This window comes from Ambystoma mexicanum (assembly GCF_040938575.1).
Source record: "Ambystoma mexicanum isolate Mex_15411 chromosome 12 unlocalized genomic scaffold, UKY_AmexF1_1 Mex_chr12_unloc.2, whole genome shotgun sequence".
Taxonomy (NCBI): domain Eukaryota; kingdom Metazoa; phylum Chordata; class Amphibia; order Caudata; family Ambystomatidae; genus Ambystoma; species Ambystoma mexicanum.
This window is the reverse complement of record NW_027182323.1, coordinates 11,251,803-11,278,026: the sequence shown is the minus strand read 5'-3', so window position 1 is coordinate 11,278,026 and position 26,224 is coordinate 11,251,803. Positions and strand designations below refer to the sequence as shown.

The 26,224-nt window shown below is 45.3% G+C and overlaps 4 non-coding genes across 4 annotated transcripts; 2 read left to right on the top strand and 2 right to left on the bottom strand.

Moving 5' to 3' along the window:
• The first annotated feature begins 6,624 nt into the window (after positions 1-6,624).
• On the top strand, positions 6,625-6,697 carry TRNAR-UCG (transfer RNA arginine (anticodon UCG)). The gene has a single exon. It is a non-coding gene; the product is annotated as a tRNA-Arg (tRNA).
• Positions 6,698-9,692: 2,995 nt separating this feature from the next.
• On the bottom strand, positions 9,693-9,764 carry TRNAQ-CUG (transfer RNA glutamine (anticodon CUG)). The gene has a single exon. It is a non-coding gene; the product is annotated as a tRNA-Gln (tRNA).
• A 6,659-nt stretch (positions 9,765-16,423) lies between these two features.
• TRNAR-UCG (transfer RNA arginine (anticodon UCG)) lies at positions 16,424-16,496 on the top strand. The gene has a single exon. It is a non-coding gene; the product is annotated as a tRNA-Arg (tRNA).
• Positions 16,497-19,491: 2,995 nt separating this feature from the next.
• Positions 19,492-19,563, bottom strand: TRNAQ-CUG (transfer RNA glutamine (anticodon CUG)). Its single transcript has one exon. It is a non-coding gene; the product is annotated as a tRNA-Gln (tRNA).
• Positions 19,564-26,224: the final 6,661 nt, after the last annotated feature.

Genomic DNA, 26,224 nt, shown 5'->3' with positions numbered 1-26,224 from the left:
TTCAAGAAGGAGAAGTACATGCAGTAGCATATTTTTGTTATCTACTGTAATTCTAGTTTAAGATTTCACCTTTTTGCAGAAAAGCATAGCCAAGCGTCCAATCAGTGAAATTTCATGAGCAAATCTGGAAAATCCAGAATGACTCCTTTCATGATTGAGATTTTATTATTTAGAAGAGAAAACATGGATATTGTACGGGAATACAGGTATCTCACTAACACAATCACTCAACGTCCCACTTGCAGGGGCAGGAGGGCAGGGACCCTTACTAGCAGCGCTTCTGGTAGCCATGCACAACTCGTCATTCTCTTATCTACGCTGTTGGCGCTAACCTATTCCTAATTAGCGTATAATAAAGAGATTGGGTTTGCATGGGTTGGACTAAATAGGAGGACTAATATAAAAGAAGCTGTTTTCAAGGACTCAGTAGCGCCACCTGCAGACTGTATAGTATAACACTGAACCCTATAACAAAAACAGGACAAATATAGACAACTCTGGGTTTGTAACTGGCAACAAATGCAGGAATAATAAACTTAGAAATTCGTGGGTAGTCGAAACAATATTTTCAATGGAAAGAAAAAAACCTGAACTAAAGTGCAAAACAATTAAACTGCTGCATTTGAAAGGAAGATCAGCTATTGATCAACGTATAAGGCAAGAAAATAAGCCAGTTTAGGTAAATGGTATAAACAATCGCGTTCCCCTACGGATACGAATGGAGGAATACATATTTAAGCCTTTCGTGCTGGGGTGGGAAGGTGAGCGTATGTCACTGCTAGTTCACTATAAATCCCACAATGCACTTAAAGAGGTATTACCCAAATTGTTCCGAAAATATTGATCGCATGGTAGAGTTGACCCAATTCGGTCACTACCATTAGTTCGAATTTTTTCCAACAATTTGGGTGCCAAAATACCGGAACATGAGGAGCAGGGTTTGGAGGTGTCCCCTGCTCCCCATGTTAGGTATCTGTAGCCTCAGGGATTGCGGGGGTGTCCCCTGCATACTTAACAATGGAGGAGGTGGACAAAAATGGGCTGGGCCCCCGTTGTCAATGAACAGACAAAACGGGGGCCCGAGCAGTTTTACTGCGGGGGCAGATGACCCAGATCCCATAAATCAAGGTTATGGTATGTTACTGGGTTTTATACCCGATCCAGCGCCATTTGCATGGTCTCCAGGGGCTCCGCAGGATCTTAGAGAGAGGGATGGGTTACATTAGTGAGGAGAAGAGGGAAATGCAAGATGGCTTTGCTTTTGTGTTGACGCATGCACACTGGAAGTATCCTGCACTCTATGTGTGGATCGGTTGCCAGGTGTTCTGTGCCAAAAGCATGAAGGTGTTTTTGCATGAAGGGGTGCTTTATATGCCTGTGGTGCCAAGGGATGTTCTGCCATGGGTTGTGGTATGTAAGTTGGTTGCAGAGGTGCAGTGTTCTGATGTTTGATATTGGTTGGGAGGGGTGTTCAAATGACATGCATGGGCGGCTTTGCTGGTGTGCCTGTTTTGTATGAAAAGTAGAATTTGAGCATGTAGTGCAGAGAGCAGTCAAAGTCCATGGTCCAGGTGGGTGAGGACCGCACAAAATCTGGAATCCACATTTAGCAGAACATCACATGGCAGAGCAAGGCTGAAAAAGACATGAAGGGCTAAAGAAAGCATTAGACGTCTCTCGTTTCATGCCTTGGTTGTGGTTTACCTTATTTTTGTACTTTTTGTAATACGTGCAACGCCTTGGATGAAGGTACTATATTGATGTTTAATAAATAAATTATACCAGCACATGAAAAATGCCAAACAAGGCAAAAGAAATGTGAGTCCTTCCTGTGCTCCTACCACTGGCGTCTGCAGAGAGCTTCCATTTCACTTTCTCACTTTGCTACTGTCAAACCGTGTCTCTCCCTCTCTTTTGCTCTCCCTCTCAAATAGATACATTGTATCCCATGTGCAACAGGGATCTTGGAATTGGGAGATGAAGGGAAGGAGTAAGGGAGACACTCCACGCATTGCCATAAAAGAAGTGCTATGGGTTATGGGAGACACAAACCTCGGGTTCAATTAAAGTTCGGCGTGAAATATGAATGCCCTGGGCAAACATTTCACTTTCCTGACTAAGTTGGTTGGCAGGCTGTGAGCCAATTTAGCTCTCAGCCTAACTTGCTCAGGGGCTGTGCTCAGTGGCCTCTTCTGACACTTTGTCATAGCAACGCTTGCCTTTCTCGGGCAATCAGAGGAGGGGTGGCTGTGATGGAAGAGTAGCATAGAAAGTATATGAAAGGAATCTTAACCAGCCCAGGTGGCCCAAAGGACTGGACACTTGCTTCTTAGCCAAGAGATTGTTGTTTTGGTTGCCATCCTTTATAAAGTGCTGCATTTTGATAAATGATCCAGCACTTCTTCTCAAAGAGTTGTAAGTGCTGTGAAGTGCACCCATATGGATGCGAGCAGGGGTGGCCCCAGCCCTTTGCTTGGGATTGCTTAAGCACTCGCACATTGAGGAGGTTGCAGGCATAAGGCAGCACTAAACTGACATTTAGTCTGGGGCACCAATTGGAAAGGGGGCCTTCAGCAAGATCTTGTAAACGTTCTCATCTTGTAGAGCAGACCATCTACCAGCAAACACTCATTAATGTTACAACAGAAGGAAACATACACTGGCAGAGGACACAAGCCTGCCCACACACAATCAATATATCCCTATGACGTAGACAAACACTTTATTGCTCAGCCCAGCCTTTAGATGGTTCACAACTCTAAGGACTAGCATCTATTTGTTAAACTAAATATCCTCTGAATTGGGATGAAAGATGCATCTAATGGGCCAAAGTAATGCCTAATAGCTATTAAGCCTCCTAGGCTCAGAGGAGGGGGAGGATCGACAGCCCAAGGGTAAATGACCCCAATCGCAACCAGCTTTCAAAACTGTCATCCTGCCCCCCAGGATACCTCGCATTTGTTTTTGAAAAAAGAAATAGATTTTCTACGCAGTTTTCTCATGTTTTGGGCTCGGTGCAAAAGGTTTTTGTTTTATTTTGTCTTATTGTGTTGACTTTTTTGGAAAAAGTTTTCTTATTGTATAGGTACATTGTGGACTCTTATGTCCCAAATGAGGGCAGCCGACACAGAGCAGGACGCAATAACGCCGCGCACAACGAATAATTAGGGCCCCTCAAGAGCCCAGCTGTAATCACAGGACCAATCGCAGTATACCACTAAGGACCCCATAGGGGGCTTTGGACCATACTACATAGCCTTGAAAAGGACCCACGGGTCGACCTCACCTCTGATACCGTTGTGGGTGCCACTAGGTCAGTTATGGTGCGTACCTTGTCTGGGCCTGGCTTCGTTCCCTCGTCTGAAAAGGCGTGTCCATAGAATCGCAGCTTCTTTTTCTTTATGTTGCATTTGTCAAAATTTAGAGTGAGGCCTGGCGTTTGCAATGCTTCACATACCATAAGTGCCTGATCGTGTTCATTCTGTGAGGTTTTGTATACCAAAATGTCATCGCTGTAATTAAAATCGGTCTTTATCGATAACAGTACTTACCTGATGGCTTCCTGAAACATCTCTGCTGCCGAAGAGATGCCGAAATTAAGGCATATATATCTAAAAAGGCCACTATGTGTCGCATATGTGATGATCACATGGGATGAGGGATGCAGTCCCAGCTGGTGATATCCTTGAGATAGATCAAGCTTGTAAACTGTTGTGGCTCTGTTAAGCTGCACGATCATATCTCTATTTTTGGTCTGCGGCGGCGTTCTCCTTGGATGGCTGTGTTGGCTACGCTCATGTCGAAGCATATCCTGATGCGCCTTCCTTCCTTGGGAACCACCACTAGGGGTGAAATCCATGGTGTGGGCCCTACCGCCTTCTTAATGATTTCATTTTGCTACAGCTGTTGAACCTCCTGAGACACTGCCTGTTGCAAATGAAACCAAACCCTCCGGGGCTGTTGGGGTACTGGGCGCACCTTTTCATCGATGTGGAGCTAGTTGACGCTCCATTTCTATTTTCCCAGTCCCTTGAAGAGGGTCGGTATTTGTTTATCGCACTTGTTCTTTAGAAATGGGTCTGTGTGATAATCTTGCCACACTGTGCGTTAGCTGTCGGGGCCCCATACCGCACCTTACCACTTCTGTATCTTGGCAGTTTATATACATGAGTCCTATTGATTTCACCGTTTTGTAACTGAGCAGGGACCACCCATCTATAGGGCTTCTTATCACGTGTATCGTGGCGTTGGCCGAGCGTCCTCGTTGTGCGAGTGTCAGTTGAAATTGACGAATGGATGTGTAGTTACTGAGGTGTGCAACCCACACGGATGGCTATTGAGCCTGGATCTTTCTCTTTTGCAGTATCTTCCTAGCACCCATTTTGAGAAATTTGTGTTCTCCCATGATGCTCACTGTTGCTCCAATGTCCATGAGGAAGCAATGTGTAGCAGGCCCCATGTCAATCATCACCCTTGGGCCTTCCTCGGCTTCCTGGTCCCCTTGCATTAGATTAAAATATTCGTCTGTGTAGTCTATATAAAACTCCTGTAGCATTTCCACATTATCTCAGTGGCTTTTAAATTCATTCTCGTATGGATCAGCATAATCCACGTACTAGTGTGGTATTTCTTTGTATGTCGCCACCTCAAATTTCAGAACCGGTTCCATCGCTCTGATCACTCTTTGTGGCATCTGCGAGTATGGCCGTGGTATCCTCCATGTTGTTTGTTGGGAAGCCCTCATTGATGGTCTCCACATGGTTGTCTGTGGTGGCCTTGCTGTCAGAAAAGGTCTGCCTTCTTGGCACACGGTGTGAAAGTGTCCTTCTCTTCCACATTTGGAGCATGCCTCACAAATTGCTGGGCATGTTCCGGTGTGCGGAAATGCGAATCCGCATCTGAAACATATCCGTTGTGGTCTAGCTGACTGCCTGTTTGTTGGTATGGATATCGAGTAGGCCCCCTCGAGGTAACTGGTCCTCCCATGAACCGGTTGACCGGCCCTCTTGGTGTCATGAGAGCAGCCACCGTTTCATCTTTCTCTGTCTTCTTTTTCTGTGTTTCAATGGCTGTGGTCTGCAGATCTACCCTCTCATGCACTCTGGCCAGCTCAATGACTGTGTCAATGGTCAGCGGCTGCTTCAGCAACTGCTTCCAGAATGTAGACGATGTACACCCTTCTATCACCCTCAGCCTAGTAGACTCATCATCAGCAAAGCTCGCAAACGGCAGTGTATTAATTTCTGTAGTCGCTGTTGGGCTGGATGATTAATTTCTTGTTCAGTGCCCCCACACGGGTGTCATACGGTGTTCTTTCTTCTTACGGTATGGTCTTTATTTTACCGTTCATCTCATTGCCCAACACATTTGTGATCATGCCAGATATGGCCAGAGACTTTTCTTACCCTGCAGCACCTATGAAATCGGTGAAATCTTGCACCCATTCTGCCCACCGGGGACCTTTGTCGAATTGGAGCTGCAATGGGAATGGTGGGGGTTTTCAAAGGAAAGTGGCCCTTGCGCTTGAACTCTGCCTTGCTTGCTGCTCAGCTGGCTGCTCGTCCATCTTGCTGCTGTTCCAGGCCTCCCGGTGATGCAAATATCTCCTGGTCCACACCTTCTGTTTACCGGTTGCCTTTATCCTTTAATGTTCTCATCTTTTCTTACCCCTCTGTGGCGGATACAGGTATGGCAATGCAGCCGGGCCTGTTGCGTCAAAGGAAACAGCTGAGCAGAGTACATCCTCATAGTGTACGTGGACTTCCTGACCTAGGTCTCTGGATGAGGGCACGGGACGCCACACAGTGCTGGTGGCAAGCGGAGTTGCGGATCACAGCGGAACAGTAATGTTGGAACGCAGACCATCCTGACCTCGGAGTCTGGATGCCGGCATGGGACGCCACTGCAGTCAGTGTCAAGTGGAACTGCGGACTGCAGTCGCGTAGGAACTGCAGAGTGCAGTGGACGTCTCTCGCGGCGTGGGACTTATGGCTTGTCGCCAGTTGTTGCATTTGGGCCTAAAGGGTCTGCATTCAACTCCGTCTATTGACTAATGTTTTCTCCCCTTACTCCTCCTCTTCCTCTCAGACCCTTGTGACCTAGCATGGTCACTCCGTTAAAGCTGCTTCTGCCAGCTCACAACCCCCCACATTTTCATAAGCTTGTGGATCTAGGAAGCGGCTGTATGTTGTTTTTGGTGTTGCTTTTTTTTTTTATAAGTGTGCATAAGGAAGGCGCTGTGGCTTGTGGTGATGCAGGTGACCAGGACACATCTTCATCTATTTAGTTAATTAGATGAACATGAGAGCTGCATCGATTAAGACACAGCCTCAGAAGTCCACGGATAGAGAGAATACAGGCGGAAAAGGAGAGAACAATATTTGGGGACAGGCGGGGATGAAGCGAGACAGAGAGAAAGAAGTAAAACGCGTGAGAGACTGGTTCCTGTACTTTAGATCTGGGCTGTATATTTAAATGGGTCTTCATCTTAATATGTGTTCAACATATCACTTCCATAAAGAATGAGGGGATTGACTCTGGTCTAACCTCATAGACAGACAAGATAGCATGTGCAATGTGATGGAGGACGCTATTTATATAAGTATACAGATGTTGCAACCAGTGGACCGCATGGCCTAATGGATAAGGCGTCTGACTTCGAATCAGAAGATTGAGGGTTCGAGTCCCTTCGTGGTCGGGGACGTTTTGTACATTTAAATTATCTTTGCTTTTATAGGAAAAGTTGATGATGTACGCATCTGGAAATCCAGATGTCATATTTTGGAAACTAAAGCCGGCTACAGAGAAGACCATGAGATGCTCCTCAACACCATTCGTGTGCAAATGCTTAGGAAATACTGTCAGCCCATTGTATGGCTTCAGGTCGGAAGAGGGTTGTGTGTGCTGGCACGCATTGGGGGAGATTCATCCAATTTGCACTGCTCTAGTGCAGGAGCAGGGAAGGTATTTGTCTGGTTGTAGTGACAGTGAAATTACACAATATGGCTGCATGTTTGCAGTGCTGAAACGTTAACATCCGCACCGTTGGAAGCACCCAAAACACGAACACAAACATTGCGGCGTTAGGCCTGGCGCTAAGAGATGCACATGAAGGGTTTTGTAGCGCCCTAATTCCAACACATCTTTTGTCATTACGCTGGTGCTTAGCATAAACCTTGTCATTACAACAGTTTTGCTCATTGTAGCCCCAGCACAATGACAACATGCTGCTTGTTTTACCACCGGTGTAATAACAACATGTGCACGAGTGTTCAAGCTGGTAATGTTACCTTAGCAAATGTGGTAATTGTGTCTTCACTAAGGTTTCCGGAAATGCTTTCAAGGCATCAGTGCAGCGACCAGTATGCATCTGGATGTTGAACTGGCTCTACAAAAAGCAATTCATGCCCAGTTAAAAATAGCTCTAAATGCCGACTTTTCACAGCATCAGTATACTCCTACTTTGCATCATCCTGACATACTTCCAATTTGCAAATTGCATGTCATGTCATAATAAAGCAGGATGTGGTGGTCAGCCATATTTTCTGCCACCAAGCGCTCCAACAGAACCAGCACATCATGTTACAGGTATCCCGACAAAATATAGCCATCAAAAATAGTCTGTGAAAATGTCGTGGTGAAAATACCTCTGCAGTGAAAACGATGCCAAGCAAAAAGTAGTCAAAAACGCAGCTGAAAAGTAGCCAAAATTGGTAGTGTTGCTACAGTAATTGTTAGGTAAAAGAGTATTTAGTGGGCTTGTTATTGCCTGGTTTAGGGTTAGGGGAAGGATAGGGGTTAGGGTTAGAGTAAATATGTTCAGGTTTGGTTAGTGGTTAGACGAGATTCTGTGTCAGCTGAAGGGTTTGGGTATTGGTTTGGGGAAGTGTTAAAGAAATGGATACAGAGGATGGAAAGGGCTGGTGGTGTTGGCGTAGGATAGCAGTTAGGTTAAACCTAGTGGTTAGGGTAAAGTAATCATTAGGGTAAGTGTTAGAGTTGCAATTAAGGTAAGGTTAGTATTACAGGAAGGGTTTGGGTCAGGGCTAGGGCTGTGTAATTTGTGGCGACCTGGTGATTGTATTGGAGACAGGTTCACTGTTGATTTGCTCTTTATTTTGCATTCGCTAATATGCAAATAAAGTGCATTCGTGTGCTGAAGGGTTCCTGTTCTGTGAGAATTTAGGGTAGGATAAGTGGTGTAATTCGAGTTAGGGGACGGTTTAGGAATGGAGTTCATATTTAGGGTTGCAGCCTTGTGCTTTTGTGTATTTAAAAATAGGTGTTTTGGTGACCTTATTTACTGGCAACATTTTCAGACCTGGCATAGTTTTTATTGAATGACTAACTTTATTAAAATGACTTTTTGCTGACTACATTTACCTGCAGACATTTTCACATAGAACCATGTTAGATATTACAAGAAGGCTGGAGATAAGTCTATAAGAGGCCAGTATGGCGGGGTCCAGTGTTGGTTTCTTTATAAGCATGAAGGTAACGCCTGCCGTGTTCATATGGGGGACAAACCAGCGGAAAAGATGGGGTTGATCAGATGAGCCTCTTAAAGGCATTGAAGGAAAAGCTGTTCCAGGGCCACAGCTGAGCCAGTGGATTTGAGCTTATTGATCAGTTCAAGGACAGCGGCAGCATCCACCCATTGTGAGGGGAAGCAAAGCACCTTTTCTCGTCCTGGGCACAGGCAAGGCAGCTGGCAGGGATCTATGTCCATTGCAGGAACATACAGATTCCGTGTTTTAGTAATGATTTGCCGGAAAGTGAAAAATAAATCAAGACTTTCAAAGAGAAATGCAGATGGGAGATATAAGGGAAACATGATTTATGTTAAGATGGTTTCTAGAGATGCTGCCAAAACAACATATTACATTTTATAACCATACTATATAGGCACATATGTTTTCATGCACATCACGTGCAAAACCAAGACACACGCGGTAACGAGCGGGAAAACTCAGCAAATGGTTCTTACTTCTTGAACCAGTTGTCCGTTTTCCTTTTCAGTGAATTAAACGTGTAATAACATTCCATTGGTGTCAATCTGAAAAACATGTAAAAGCAACAACAACATACATGGATATGAAAGAAAGACTGAGAAGACATATAGTCCTTGAAGTGGCGAGTCTCAAGGTCTGCTGGTTCACATTAAATAAGAGGAGGAAATAGGTTATGTGGGAGTTTGATACATAACCAGCTCAATGTGATTGAACTGTTTTAGGGGTACAAAGAGAGTACATCTAAAAAAAAAGAGGTATTAGATAGAGGGTCCCCTGTCAGTTCCAGGCGATAAAACATGCACCGAAAAAAGGGATTCTGCGGTCATGGGAGAGTCATCAACTTACATTTAGGACAGTAAGCAAGGACGTAGATTTAGGACAGTAAGCAAGATTAATGAGCACAGAATGTTAGATGCTATGCAACTGTTTCCCGAATACTTTGCTGACCTGCTGCTCAGAGAGAACACTAAGAGATGAAAGGCAGAGAAATTGAAGTTCTGTTGCAGAAACCTGGGAACGCCTTCTCTGTTTAAATAAAGACTATGAAAGTACCATGTGTACCGTCTCCAAACACACAAGTCACTTCTGCCACCATTTGCAAGTAAAAATAGCAAGACACGTCCTGTTAACATTAAGTCGACATAACATTTTTATGTCAAATGTTTTTTTTCAAAAAAAACTAGGTCCCACCGAGATTTGAACTCGGATCGCTGGATTCAGAGTCCAGAGTGCTAACCATTACACCATGGAACCACGTGAGCAGTACTTTCCAGTCCCTCAATATACTCTGTTCAAGAAGGAGAAGTACATGCAGTAGCATATTTTTGTTATCTACTGTAATTCTAGTTTAAGATTTCACCTTTTTGCAGAAAAGCATAGCCAAGCGTCCAATCAGTGAAATTTCATGAGCAAATCTGGAAAATCCAGAATGACTCCTTTCATGATTGAGATTTTATTATTTAGAAGAGAAAACATGGATATTGTACGGGAATACAGGTATCTCACTAACACAATCACTCAACGTCCCACTTGCAGGGGCAGGAGGGCAGGGACCCTTACTAGCAGCGCTTCTGGTAGCCATGCACAACTCGCCATTCTCTTATCTACGCTGTTGGCGCTAACCTATTCCTAATTAGCGTATAATAAAGAGATTGGGTTTGCATGGGTTGGACTAAATAGGAGGACTAATATAAAAGAAGCTGTTTTCAAGGACTCAGTAGCGCCACCTGCAGACTGTATAGTATAACACTGAACCCTATAACAAAAACAGGACAAATATAGACAACTCTGGGTTTGTAACTGGCAACAAATGCAGGAATAATAAACTTAGAAATTCGTGGGTAGTCGAAACAATATTTTCAATGGAAAGAAAAAAACCTGAACTAAAGTGCAAAACAATTAAACTGCTGCATTTGAAAGGAAGATCAGCTATTGATCAACGTATAAGGCAAGAAAATAAGCCAGTTTAGGTAAATGGTATAAACAATCGCGTTCCCCTACGGATACGAATGGAGGAATACATATTTAAGCCTTTCGTGCTGGGGTGGGAAGGTGAGCGTATGTCACTGCTAGTTCACTATAAATCCCACAATGCACTTAAAGAGGTATTACCCAAATTGTTCCGAAAATATTGATCGCATGGTAGAGTTGACCCAATTCGGTCACTACCATTAGTTCGAATTTTTTCCAACAATTTGGGTGCCAAAATACCGGAACATGAGGAGCAGGGTTTGGAGGTGTCCCCTGCGCCCCATGTTAGGTATCTGTAGCCTCAGGGATTGCGGGGGTGTCCCCTGCATACTTAACAATGGAGGAGGTGGACAAAAATGGGCTGGGCCCCCGTTGTCAATGAACAGACAAAACGGGGGCCCGAGCAGTTTTACTGCGGGGGCAGATGACCCAGATCCCATAAATCAAGGTTATGGTATGTTACTGGGTTTTATACCCGATCCAGCGCCATTTGCATGGTCTCCAGGGGCTCCGCAGGATCTTAGAGAGAGGGATGGGTTACATTAGTGAGGAGAAGAGGGAAATGCAAGATGGCTTTGCTTTTGTGTTGACGCATGCACACTGGAAGTATCCTGCACTCTATGTGTGGATCGGTTGCCAGGTGTTCTGTGCCAAAAGCATGAAGGTGTTTTTGCATGAAGGGGTGCTTTATATGCCTGTGGTGCCAAGGGATGTTCTGCCATGGGTTGTGGTATGTAAGTTGGTTGCAGAGGTGCAGTGTTCTGATGTTTGATATTGGTTGGGAGGGGTGTTCAAATGACATGCATGGGCGGCTTTGCTGGTGTGCCTGTTTTGTATGAAAAGTAGAATTTGAGCATGTAGTGCAGAGAGCAGTCAAAGTCCATGGTCCAGGTGGGTGAGGACCGCACAAAATCTGGAATCCACATTTAGCAGAACATCACATGGCAGAGCAAGGCTGAAAAAGACATGAAGGGCTAAAGAAAGCATTAGACGTCTCTCGTTTCATGCCTTGGTTGTGGTTTACCTTATTTTTGTACTTTTTGTAATACGTGCAACGCCTTGGATGAAGGTACTATATTGATGTTTAATAAATAAATTATACCGCACATGAAAAATGCCAAACAAGGCAAAAGAAATGTGAGTCCTTCCTGTGCTCCTACCACTGGCGTCTGCAGAGAGCTTCCATTTCACTTTCTCACTTTGCTACTGTCAAACCGTGTCTCTCCCTCTCTTTTGCTCTCCCTCTCAAATAGATACATTGTATCCCATGTGCAACAGGGATCTTGGAATTGGGAGATGAAGGGAAGGAGTAAGGGAGACACTCCACGCATTGCCATAAAAGAAGTGCTATGGGTTATGGGAGACACAAACCTCGGGTTCAATTAAAGTTCGGCGTGAAATATGAATGCCCTGGGCAAACATTTCACTTTCCTGACTAAGTTGGTTGGCAGGCTGTAAGCCAATTTAGCTCTCAGCCTAACTTGCTCAGGGGCTGTGCTCAGTGGCCTCTTCTGACACTTTGTCATAGCAACGCTTGCCTTTCTCGGGCAATCAGAGGAGGGGTGGCTGTGATGGAAGAGTAGCATAGAAAGTATATGAAAGGAATCTTAACCAGCCCAGGTGGCCCAAAGGACTGGACACTTGCTTCTTAGCCAAGAGATTGTTGTTTTGGTTGCCATCCTTTATAAAGTGCTGCATTTTGATAAATGATCCAGCACTTCTTCTCAAAGAGTTGTAAGTGCTGTGAAGTGCACCCATATGGATGCGAGCAGGGGTGGCCCCAGCCCTTTGCTTGGGATTGCTTAAGCACTCGCACATTGAGGAGGTTGCAGGCATAAGGCAGCACTAAACTGACATTTAGTCTGGGGCACCAATTGGAAAGGGGGCCTTCAGCAAGATCTTGTAAACGTTCTCATCTTGTAGAGCAGACCATCTACCAGCAAACACTCATTAATGTTACAACAGAAGGAAACATACACTGGCAGAGGACACAAGCCTGCCCACACACAATCAATATATCCCTATGACGTAGACAAACACTTTATTGCTCAGCCCAGCCTTTAGATGGTTCACAACTCTAAGGACTAGCATCTATTTGTTAAACTAAATATCCTCTGAATTGGGATGAAAGATGCATCTAATGGGCCAAAGTAATGCCTAATAGCTATTAAGCCTCCTAGGCTCAGAGGAGGGGGAGGATCGACAGCCCAAGGGTAAATGACCCCAATCGCAACCAGCTTTCAAAACTGTCATCCTGCCCCCCAGGATACCTCGCATTTGTTTTTGAAAAAAGAAATAGATTTTCTACGCAGTTTTCTCATGTTTTGGGCTCGGTGCAAAAGGTTTTTGTTTTATTTTGTCTTATTGTGTTGACTTTTTTGGAAAAAGTTTTCTTATTGTATAGGTACATTGTGGACTCTTATGTCCCAAATGAGGGCAGCCGACACAGAGCAGGACGCAATAACGCCGCGCACAACGAATAATTAGGGCCCCTCAAGAGCCCAGCTGTAATCACAGGACCAATCGCAGTATACCACTAAGGACCCCATAGGGGGCTTTGGACCATACTACATAGCCTTGAAAAGGACCCACGGGTCGACCTCACCTCTGATACCGTTGTGGGTGCCACTAGGTCAGTTATGGTGCGTACCTTGTCTGGGCCTGGCTTCGTTCCCTCGTCTGAAAAGGCGTGTCCATAGAATCGCAGCTTCTTTTTCTTTATGTTGCATTTGTCAAAATTTAGAGTGAGGCCTGGCGTTTGCAATGCTTCACATACCATAAGTGCCTGATCGTGTTCATTCTGTGAGGTTTTGTATACCAAAATGTCATTGCTGTAATTAAAATCGGTCTTTATCGATAACAGTACTTACCTGATGGCTTCCTGAAACATCTCTGCTGCCGAAGAGATGCCGAAATTAAGGCATATATATCTAAAAAGGCCACTATGTGTCGCATATGTGATGATCACATGGGATGAGGGATGCAGTCCCAGCTGGTGATATCCTTGAGATAGATCAAGCTTGTAAACTGTTGTGGCTCTGTTAAGCTGCACGATCATATCTCTATTTTTGGTCTGCGGCGGCGTTCTCCTTGGATGGCTGTGTTGGCTACGCTCATGTCGAAGCATATCCTGATGCGCTTCCTTCCTTGGGAACCACCACTAGGGGTGAAATCCATGGTGTGGGCCCTACCGCCTTCTTAATGATTTCATTTTGCTACAGCTGTTGAACCTCCTGAGACACTGCCTGTTGCAAATGAAACCAAACCCTCCGGGGCTGTTGGGGTACTGGGCGCACCTTTTCATCGATGTGGAGCTAGTTGACGCTCCATTTCTATTTTCCCAGTCCCTTGAAGAGGGTCGGTATTTGTTTATCGCACTTGTTCTTTAGAAATGGGTCTGTGTGATAATCTTGCCACACTGTGCGTTAGCTGTCGGGGCCCCATACCGCACCTTACCACTTCTGTATCTTGGCAGTTTATATACATGAGTCCTATTGATTTCACCGTTTTGTAACTGAGCAGGGACCACCCATCTATAGGGCTTCTTATCACGTGTATCGTGGCGTTGGCCGAGCGTCCTCGTTGTGCGAGTGTCAGTTGAAATTGACGAATGGATGTGTAGTTACTGAGGTGTGCAACCCACACGGATGGCTATTGAGCCTGGATCTTTCTCTTTTGCAGTATCTTCCTAGCACCCATTTTGAGAAATTTGTGTTCTCCCATGATGCTCACTGTTGCTCCAATGTCCATGAGGAAGCAATGTGTAGCAGGCCCCATGTCAATCATCACCCTTGGGCCTTCCTCGGCTTCCTGGTCCCCTTGCATTAGATTAAAATATTCGTCTGTGTAGTCTATATAAAACTCCTGTAGCATTTCCACATTATCTCAGTGGCTTTTAAATTCATTCTCGTATGGATCAGCATAATCCACGTACTAGTGTGGTATTTCTTTGTATGTCGCCACCTCAAATTTCAGAACCGGTTCCATCGCTCTGATCACTCTTTGTGGCATCTGCGAGTATGGCCGTGGTATCCTCCATGTTGTTTGTTGGGAAGCCCTCATTGATGGTCTCCACATGGTTGTCTGTGGTGGCCTTGCTGTCAGAAAAGGTCTGCCTTCTTGGCACACGGTGTGAAAGTGTCCTTCTCTTCCACATTTGGAGCATGCCTCACAAATTGCTGGGCATGTTCCGGTGTGCGGAAATGCGAATCCGCATCTGAAACATATCCGTTGTGGTCTAGCTGACTGCCTGTTTGTTGGTATGGATATCGAGTAGGCCCCCTCGAGGTAACTGGTCCTCCCATGAACCGGTTGACCGGCCCTCTTGGTGTCATGAGAGCAGCCACCGTTTCATCTTTCTCTGTCTTCTTTTTCTGTGTTTCAATGGCTGTGGTCTGCAGATCTACCCTCTCATGCACTCTGGCCAGCTCAATGACTGTGTCAATGGTCAGCGGCTGCTTCAGCAACTGCTTCCAGAATGTAGACGATGTACACCCTTCTATCACCCTCAGCCTAGTAGACTCATCATCAGCAAAGCTCGCAAACGGCAGTGTATTAATTTCTGTAGTCGCTGTTGGGCTGGATGATTAATTTCTTGTTCAGTGCCCCCACACGGGTGTCATACGGTGTTCTTTCTTCTTACGGTATGGTCTTTATTTTACCGTTCATCTCATTGCCCAACACATTTGTGATCATGCCAGATATGGCCAGAGACTTTTCTTACCCTGCAGCACCTATGAAATCGGTGAAATCTTGCACCCATTCTGCCCACCGGGGACCTTTGTCGAATTGGAGCTGCAATGGGAATGGTGGGGGTTTTCAAAGGAAAGTGGCCCTTGCGCTTGAACTCTGCCTTGCTTGCTGCTCAGCTGGCTGCTCGTCCATCTTGCTGCTGTTCCAGGCCTCCCGGTGATGCAAATACCTCCTGGTCCACACCTTCTGTTTACCGGTTGCCTTTATCCTTTAATGTTCTCATCTTTTCTTACCCCTCTGTGGCGGATACAGGTATGGCAATGCAGCCGGGCCTGTTGCGTCAAAGGAAACAGCTGAGCAGAGTACATCCTCATAGTGTACGTGGACTTCCTGACCTAGGTCTCTGGATGAGGGCACGGGACGCCACACAGTGCTGGTGGCAAGCGGAGTTGCGGATCACAGCGGAACAGTAATGTTGGAACGCAGACCATCCTGACCTCGGAGTCTGGATGCCGGCATGGGACGCCACTGCAGTCAGTGTCAAGTGGAACTGCGGACTGCAGTCGCGTAGGAACTGCAGAGTGCAGTGGACGTCTCTCGCGGCGTGGGACTTATGGCTTGTCGCCAGTTGTTGCATTTGGGCCTAAAGGGTCTGCATTCAACTCCGTCTATTGACTAATGTTTTCTCCCCTTACTCCTCCTCTTCCTCTCAGACCCTTGTGACCTAGCATGGTCACTCCGTTAAAGCTGCTTCTGCCAGCTCACAACCCCCCACATTTTCATAAGCTTGTGGATCTAGGAAGCGGCTGTATGTTGTTTTTGGTGTTGCTTTTTTTTTTTATAAGTGTGCATAAGGAAGGCGCTGTGGCTTGTGGTGATGCAGGTGACCAGGACACATCTTCATCTATTTAGTTAATTAGATGAACATGAGAGCTGCATCGATTAAGACACAGCCTCAGAAGTCCACGGATAGAGAGAATACAGGCGGAAAAGGAGAGAACAATATTTGGGGACAGGCGGGGATGAAGCGAGACAGAGAGAAAGAAGTAAAACGCGTGAGAGACTGGTTCCTGTACTTTAGATCTGGGCTGTATATGTAAATGGGTCTTCATCTTAATATGTGTTCAACATATCACTTCCATAAAGAATGAGGGGATTGACTCTGGTCTAACCTCATAGACAGACAAGATAGCATATGCAATGTGATGGAGGACGCTATTTATATAAGTATACAGATGTTGCAACCAGTGGACCGCGTGGCCTAATGGATAAGGCGTCTGACTTCGAATCAGAAGATTGAGGGTTTGAGTCCCTTCGTGGTCGGGGACGTTTTGTACATTTAAATTATCTTTGCTTTTATAGGAAAAGTTGATGATGTACGCATCTGGAAATCCAGATGTCATATTTTGGAAACTAAAGCCGGCTACAGAGAAGACCATGAGATGCTCCTCAACACCATTCGTGTGCAAATGCTTAGGAAATACTGTCAGCCCATTGTATGGCTTCAGGTCGGAAGAGGGTTGTGTGTGCTGGCACGCATTGGGGGAGATTCATCCAATTTGCACTGCTCTAGTGCAGGAGCAGGGAAGGTATTTGTCTGGTTGTAGTGACAGTGAAATTACACAATATGGCTGCATGTTTGCAGTGCTGAAACGTTAACATCCGCACCGTTGGAAGCACCCAAAACACGAACACAAACATTGCGGCGTTAGGCCTGGCGCTAAGAGATGCACATGAAGGGTTTTGTAGCGCCCTAATTCCAACACATCTTTTGTCATTACGCTGGTGCTTAGCATAAACCTTGTCATTACAACAGTTTTGCTCATTGTAGCCCCAGCACAATGACAACATGCTGCTTGTTTTACCACCGGTGTAATAACAACATGTGCACGAGTGTTCAAGCTGGTAATGTTACCTTAGCAAATGTGGTAATTGTGTCTTCACTAAGGTTTCCGGAAATGCTTTCAAGGCATCAGTGCAGCGACCAGTATGCATCTGGATGTTGAACTGGCTCTACAAAAAGCAATTCATGCCCAGTTAAAAATAGCTCTAAATGCCGACTTTTCACAGCATCAGTATACTCCTACTTTGCATCATCCTGACATACTTCCAATTTGCAAATTGCATGTCATGTCATAATAAAGCAGGATGTGGTGGTCAGCCATATTTTCTGCCACCAAGCGCTCCAACAGAACCAGCACATCATGTTACAGGTATCCCGACAAAATATAGCCATCAAAAATAGTCTGTGAAAATGTCGTGGTGAAAATACCTCTGCAGTGAAAACGATGCCAAGCAAAAAGTAGTCAAAAACGCAGCTGAAAAGTAGCCAAAATTGGTAGTGTTGCTACAGTAATTGTTAGGTAAAAGAGTATTTAGTGGGCTTGTTATTGCCTGGTTTAGGGTTAGGGGAAGGATAGGGGTTAGGGTTAGAGTAAATATGTTCAGGTTTGGTTAGTGGTTAGACGAGATTCTGTGTCAGCTGAAGGGTTTGGGTATTGGTTTGGGGAAGTGTTAAAGAAATGGATACAGAGGATGGAAAGGGCTGGTGGTGTTGGCGTAGGATAGCAGTTAGGTTAAACCTAGTGGTTAGGGTAAAGTAATCATTAGGGTAAGTGTTAGAGTTGCAATTAAGGTAAGGTTAGTATTACAGGAAGGGTTTGGGTCAGGGCTAGGGCTGTGTAATTTGTGGCGACCTGGTGATTGTATTGGAGACAGGTTCACTGTTGATTTGCTCTTTATTTTGCATTCGCTAATATGCAAATAAAGTGCATTCGTGTGCTGAAGGGTTCCTGTTCTGTGAGAATTTAGGGTAGGATAAGTGGTGTAATTCGAGTTAGGGGACGGTTTAGGAATGGAGTTCATATTTAGGGTTGCAGCCTTGTGCTTTTGTGTATTTAAAAATAGGTGTTTTGGTGACCTTATTTACTGGCAACATTTTCAGACCTGGCATAGTTTTTATTGAATGACTAACTTTATTAAAATGACTTTTTGCTGACTACATTTACCTGCAGACATTTTCACATAGAACCATGTTAGATATTACAAGAAGGCTGGAGATAAGTCTATAAGAGGCCAGTATGGCGGGGTCCAGTGTTGGTTTCTTTATAAGCATGAAGGTAACGCCTGCCGTGTTCATATGGGGGACAAACCAGCGGAAAAGATGGGGTTGATCAGATGAGCCTCTTAAAGGCATTGAAGGAAAAGCTGTTCCAGGGCCACAGCTGAGCCAGTGGATTTGAGCTTATTGATCAGTTCAAGGACAGCGGCAGCATCCACCCATTGTGAGGGGAAGCAAAGCACCTTTTCTCGTCCTGGGCACAGGCAAGGCAGCTGGCAGGGATCTATGTCCATTGCAGGAACATACAGATTCCGTGTTTTAGTAATGATTTGCCGGAAAGTGAAAAATAAATCAAGACTTTCAAAGAGAAATGCAGATGGGAGATATAAGGGAAACATGATTTATGTTAAGATGGTTTCTAGAGATGCTGCCAAAACAACATATTACATTTTATAACCATACTATATAGGCACATATGTTTTCATGCACATCACGTGCAAAACCAAGACACACGCGGTAACGAGCGGGAAAACTCAGCAAATGGTTCTTACTTCTTGAACCAGTTGTCCGTTTTCCTTTTCAGTGAATTAAACGTGTAATAACATTCCATTGGTGTCAATCTGAAAAACATGTAAAAGCAACAACAACATACATGGATATGAAAGAAAGACTGAGAAGACATATAGTCCTTGAAGTGGCGAGTCTCAAGGTCTGCTGGTTCACATTAAATAAGAGGAGGAAATAGGTTATGTGGGAGTTTGATACATAACCAGCTCAATGTGATTGAACTGTTTTAGGGGTACAAAGAGAGTACATCTAAAAAAAAAGAGGTATTAGATAGAGGGTCCCCTGTCAGTTCCAGGCGATAAAACATGCACCGAAAAAAGGGATTCTGCGGTCATGGGAGAGTCATCAACTTACATTTAGGACAGTAAGCAAGGACGTAGATTTAGGACAGTAAGCAAGATTAATGAGCACAGAATGTTAGATGCTATGCAACTGTTTCCCGAATACTTTGCTGACCTGCTGCTCAGAGAGAACACTAAGAGATGAAAGGCAGAGAAATTGAAGTTCTGTTGCAGAAACCTGGGAACGCCTTCTCTGTTTAAATAAAGACTATGAAAGTACCATGTGTACCGTCTCCAAACACACAAGTCACTTCTGCCACCATTTGCAAGTAAAAATAGCAAGACACGTCCTGTTAACATTAAGTCGACATAACATTTTTATGTCAAATGTTTTTTTTCAAAAAAAACTAGGTCCCACCGAGATTTGAACTCGGATCGCTGGATTCAGAGTCCAGAGTGCTAACCATTACACCATGGAACCACGTGAGCAGTACTTTCCAGTCCCTCAATATACTCTGTTCAAGAAGGAGAAGTACATGCAGTAGCATATTTTTGTTATCTACTGTAATTCTAGTTTAAGATTTCACCTTTTTGCAGAAAAGCATAGCCAAGCGTCCAATCAGTGAAATTTCATGAGCAAATCTGGAAAATCCAGAATGACTCCTTTCATGATTGAGATTTTATTATTTAGAAGAGAAAACATGGATATTGTACGGGAATACAGGTATCTCACTAACACAATCACTCAACGTCCCACTTGCAGGGGCAGGAGGGCAGGGACCCTTACTAGCAGCGCTTCTGGTAGCCATGCACAACTCGCCATTCTCTTATCTACGCTGTTGGCGCTAACCTATTCCTAATTAGCGTATAATAAAGAGATTGGGTTTGCATGGGTTGGACTAAATAGGAGGACTAATATAAAAGAAGCTGTTTTCAAGGACTCAGTAGCGCCACCTGCAGACTGTATAGTATAACACTGAACCCTATAACAAAAACAGGACAAATATAGACAACTCTGGGTTTGTAACTGGCAACAAATGCAGGAATAATAAACTTAGAAATTCGTGGGTAGTCGAAACAATATTTTCAATGGAAAGAAAAAAACCTGAACTAAAGTGCAAAACAATTAAACTGCTGCATTTGAAAGGAAGATCAGCTATTGATCAACGTATAAGGCAAGAAAATAAGCCAGTTTAGGTAAATGGTATAAACAATCGCGTTCCCCTACGGATACGAATGGAGGAATACATATTTAAGCCTTTCGTGCTGGGGTGGGAAGGTGAGCGTATGTCACTGCTAGTTCACTATAAATCCCACAATGCACTTAAAGAGGTATTACCCAAATTGTTCCGAAAATATTGATCGCATGGTAGAGTTGACCCAATTCGGTCACTACCATTAGTTCGAATTTTTTCCAACAATTTGGGTGCCAAAATACCGGAACATGAGGAGCAGGGTTTGGAGGTGTCCCCTGCTCCCCATGTTAGGTATCTGTAGCCTCAGGGATTGCGGGGGTGTCCCCTGCATACTTAACAATGGAGGAGGTGGACAAAAATGGGCTGGGCCCCCGTTGTCAATGAACAGACAAAACGGGGGCCCGAGCAGTTTTACTGCGGGGGCAGATGACCCAGATCCCATAAATCAAGGTTATGGTATGTTACTGGGTTTTATACCCGATCCAGCGCCATTTGCATGGTCTCCAGGGGCTCCGCAGGATCTTAGAGAGAGGGATGGGTTACATTAGTGAGGAGAAGAGGGAAATGCAAGATGGCTTTGCTTTTGTGTTGACGCATGCACACTGGAAGTATCCTGCACTCTATGTGTGGATCGGTTGCCAGGTGTTCTGTGCCAAAAGCATGAAGGTGTTTTTGCATGAAGGGGTGCTTTATATGCCTGTGGTGCCAAGGGATGTTCTGCCATGGGTTGTGGTATGTAAGTTGGTTGCAGAGGTGCAGTGTTCTGATGTTTGATATTGGTTGGGAGGGGTGTTCAAATGACATGCATGGGCGGCTTTGCTGGTGTGCCTGTTTTGTATGAAAAGTAGAATTTGAGCATGTAGTGCAGAGAGCAGTCAAAGTCCATGGTCCAGGTGGGTGAGGACCGCACAAAATCTGGAATCCACATTTAGCAGAACATCACATGGCAGAGCAAGGCTGAAAAAGACATGAAGGGCTAAAGAAAGCATTAGACGTCTCTCGTTTCATGCCTTGGTTGTGGTTTACCTTATTTTTGTACTTTTTGTAATACGTGCAACGCCTTGGATGAAGGTACTATATTGATGTTTAATAAATAAATTATACCAGCACATGAAAAATGCCAAACAAGGCAAAAGAAATGTGAGTCCTTCCTGTGCTCCTACCACTGGCGTCTGCAGAGAGCTTCCATTTCACTTTCTCACTTTGCTACTGTCAAACCGTGTCTCTCCCTCTCTTTTGCTCTCCCTCTCAAATAGATACATTGTATCCCATGTGCAACAGGGATCTTGGAATTGGGAGATGAAGGGAAGGAGTAAGGGAGACACTCCACGCATTGCCATAAAAGAAGTGCTATGGGTTATGGGAGACACAAACCTCGGGTTCAATTAAAGTTCGGCGTGAAATATGAATGCCCTGGGCAAACATTTCACTTTCCTGACTAAGTTGGTTGGCAGGCTGTGAGCCAATTTAGCTCTCAGCCTAACTTGCTCAGGGGCTGTGCTCAGTGGCCTCTTCTGACACTTTGTCATAGCAACGCTTGCCTTTCTCGGGCAATCAGAGGAGGGGTGGCTGTGATGGAAGAGTAGCATAGAAAGTATATGAAAGGAATCTTAACCAGCCCAGGTGGCCCAAAGGACTGGACACTTGCTTCTTAGCCAAGAGATTGTTGTTTTGGTTGCCATCCTTTATAAAGTGCAGCATTTTGATAAATGATCCAGCACTTCTTCTCAAAGAGTTGTAAGTGCTGTGAAGTGCACCCATATGGATGCGAGCAGGGGTGGCCCCAGCCCTTTGCTTGGGATTGCTTAAGCACTCGCACATTGAGGAGGTTGCAGGCATAAGGCAGCACTAAACTGACATTTAGTCTGGGGCACCAATTGGAAAGGGGGCCTTCAGCAAGATCTTGTAAACGTTCTCATCTTGTAGAGCAGACCATCTACCAGCAAACACTCATTAATGTTACAACAGAAGGAAACATACACTGGCAGAGGACACAAGCCTGCCCACACACAATCAATATATCCCTATGACGTAGACAAACACTTTATTGCTCAGCCCAGCCTTTAGATGGTTCACAACTCTAAGGACTAGCATCTATTTGTTAAACTAAATATCCTCTGAATTGGGATGAAAGATGCATCTAATGGGCCAAAGTAATGCCTAATAGCTATTAAGCCTCCTAGGCTCAGAGGAGGGGGAGGATCGACAGCCCAAGGGTAAATGACCCCAATCGCAACCAGCTTTCAAAACTGTCATCCTGCCCCCCAGGATACCTCGCATTTGTTTTTGAAAAAAGAAATAGATTTTCTACGCAGTTTTCTCATGTTTTGGGCTCGGTGCAAAAGGTTTTTGTTTTATTTTGTCTTATTGTGTTGACTTTTTTGGAAAAAGTTTTCTTATTGTATAGGTACATTGTGGACTCTTATGTCCCAAATGAGGGCAGCCGACACAGAGCAGGACGCAATAACGCCGCGCACAACGAATAATTAGGGCCCCTCAAGAGCCCAGCTGTAATCACAGGACCAATCGCAGTATACCACTAAGGACCCCATAGGGGGCTTTGGACCATACTACATAGCCTTGAAAAGGACCCACGGGTCGACCTCACCTCTGATACCGTTGTGGGTGCCACTAGGTCAGTTATGGTGCGTACCTTGTCTGGGCCTGGCTTCGTTCCCTCGTCTGAAAAGGCGTGTCCATAGAATCGCAGCTTCTTTTTCTTTATGTTGCATTTGTCAAAATTTAGAGTGAGGCCTGGCGTTTGCAATGCTTCACATACCATAAGTGCCTGATCGTGTTCATTCTGTCAGGTTTTGTATACCAAAATGTCATCGCTGTAATTAAAATCGGTCTTTATCGATAACAGTACTTACCTGATGGCTTCCTGAAACATCTCTGCTGCCGAAGAGATGCCGAAATTAAGGCATATATATCTAAAAAGGCCACTATGTGTCGCATATGTGATGATCACATGGGATGAGGGATGCAGTCCCAGCTGGTGATATCCTTGAGATAGATCAAGCTTGTAAACTGTTGTGGCTCTGTTAAGCTGCACGATCATATCTCTATTTTTGGTCTGCGGCGGCGTTCTCCTTGGATGGCTGTGTTGGCTACGCTCATGTCGAAGCATATCCTGATGCGCCTTCCTTCCTTGGGAACCACCACTAGGGGTGAAATCCATGGTGTGGGCCCTACCGCCTTCTTAATGATTTCATTTTGCTACAGCTGTTGAACCTCCTGAGACACTGCCTGTTGCAAATGAAACCAAACCCTCCGGGGCTGTTGGGGTACTGGGCGCACCTTTTCATCGATGTGGAGCTAGTTGACGCTCCATTTCTATTTTCCCAGTCCCTTGAAGAGGGTCGGTATTTGTTTATCGCACTTGTTCTTTAGAAATGGGTCTGTGTGATAATCTTGCCACACTGTGCGTTAGCTGTCGGGGCCCCATACCGCACCTTACCACTTCTGTATCTTGGCAGTTTATATACATGAGTCCTATTGATTTCACCGTTTTGTAACTGAGCAGGGACCACCCATCTATAGGGCTTCTTATCACGTGTATCGTGGCGTTGGCCGAGCGTCCTCGTTGTGCGAGTGTCAGTTGAAATTGACGAATGGATGTGTAGTTACTGAGGTGTGCAACCCACACGGATGGCTATTGAGCCTGGATCTTTCTCTTTTGCAGTATCTTCCTAGCACCCATTTTGAGAAATTTGTGTTCTCCCATGATGCTCACTGTTGCTCCAATGTCCATGAGGAAGCAATGTGTAGCAGGCCCCATGTCAATCATCACCCTTGGGCCTTCCTCGGCTTCCTGGTCCCCTTGCATTAGATTAAAATATTCGTCTGTGTAGTCTATATAAAACTCCTGTAGCATTTCCACATTATCTCAGTGGCTTTTAAATTCATTCTCGTATGGATCAGCATAATCCACGTACTAGTGTGGTATTTCTTTGTATGTCGCCACCTCAAATTTCAGAACCGGTTCCATCGCTCTGATCACTCTTTGTGGCATCTGCGAGTATGGCCGTGGTATCCTCCATGTTGTTTGTTGGGAAGCCCTCATTGATGGTCTCCACATGGTTGTCTGTGGTGGCCTTGCTGTCAGAAAAGGTCTGCCTTCTTGGCACACGGTGTGAAAGTGTCCTTCTCTTCCACATTTGGAGCATGCCTCACAAATTGCTGGGCATGTTCCGGTGTGCGGAAATGCGAATCCGCATCTGAAACATATCCGTTGTGGTATAGCTGACTGCCTGTTTGTTGGTATGGATATCGAGTAGGCCCCCTCGAGGTAACTGGTCCTCCCATGAACCGGTTGACCGGCCCTCTTGGTGTCATGAGAGCAGCCACCGTTTCATCTTTCTCTGTCTTCTTTTTCTGTGTTTCAATGGCTGTGGTCTGCAGATCTACCCTCTCATGCACTCTGGCCAGCTCAATGACTGTGTCAATGGTCAGCGGCTGCTTCAGCAACTGCTTCCAGAATGTAGACGATGTACACCCTTCTATCACCCTCAGCCTAGTAGACTCATCATCAGCAAAGCTCGCAAACGGCAGTGTATTAATTTCTGTAGTCGCTGTTGGGCTGGATGATTAATTTCTTGTTCAGTGCCCCCACACGGGTGTCATACGGTGTTCTTTCTTCTTACGGTATGGTCTTTATTTTACCGTTCATCTCATTGCCCAACACATTTGTGATCATGCCAGATATGGCCAGAGACTTTTCTTACCCCGCAGCACCTATGAAATCGGTGAAATCTTGCACCCATTCTGCCCACCGGGGACCTTTGTCGAATTGGAGCTGCAATGGGAATGGTGGGGGTTTTCAAAGGAAAGTGGCCCTTGCGCTTGAACTCTGCCTTGCTTGCTGCTCAGCTGGCTGCTCGTCCATCTTGCTGCTGTTCCAGGCCTCCCGGTGATGCAAATACCTCCTGGTCCACACCTTCTGTTTACCGGTTGCCTTTATCCTTTAATGTTCTCATCTTTTCTTACCCCTCTGTGGCGGATACAGGTATGGCAATGCAGCCGGGCCTGTTGCGTCAAAGGAAACAGCTGAGCAGAGTACATCCTCAGAGTGTACGTGGACTTCCTGACCTAGGTCTCTGGATGAGGGCACGGGACGCCACACAGTGCTGGTGGCAAGCGGAGTTGCGGATCACAGCGGAACAGTAATGTTGGAACGCAGACCATCCTGACCTCGGAGTCTGGATGCCGGCATGGGACGCCACTGCAGTCAGTGTCAAGTGGAACTGCGGACTGCAGTCGCGTAGGAACTGCAGAGTGCAGTGGACGTCTCTCGCGGCGTGGGACTTATGGCTTGTCGCCAGTTGTTGCATTTGGGCCTAAAGGGTCTGCATTCAACTCCGTCTATTGACTAATGTTTTCTCCCCTTACTCCTCCTCTTCCTCTCAGGCCCTTGTGACCTAGCATGGTCACTCCGTTAAAGCTGCTTCTGCCAGCTCACAACCCCCCACATTTTCATAAGCTTGTGGATCTAGGAAGCGGCTGTATGTTGTTTTTGGTGTTGCTTTTTTTTTTTATAAGTGTGCATAAGGAAGGCGCTGTGGCTTGTGGTGATGCAGGTGACCAGGACACATTTTCATCTATTTAGTTAATTAGATGAACATGAGAGCTGCATCGATTAAGACACAGCCTCAGAAGTCCACGGATAGAGAGAATACAGGCGGAAAAGGAGAGAACAATATTTGGGGACAGGCGGGGATGAAGCGAGACAGAGAGAAAGAAGTAAAACGCGTGAGAGACTGGTTCCTGTACTTTAGATCTGGGCTGTATATTTAAATGGGTCTTCATCTTAATATGTGTTCAACATATCACTTCCATAAAGAATGAGGGGATTGACTCTGGTCTAACCTCATAGACAGACAAGATAGCACATGCAATGTGATGGAGGACGCTATTTATATAAGTATACAGATGTTGCAACCAGTG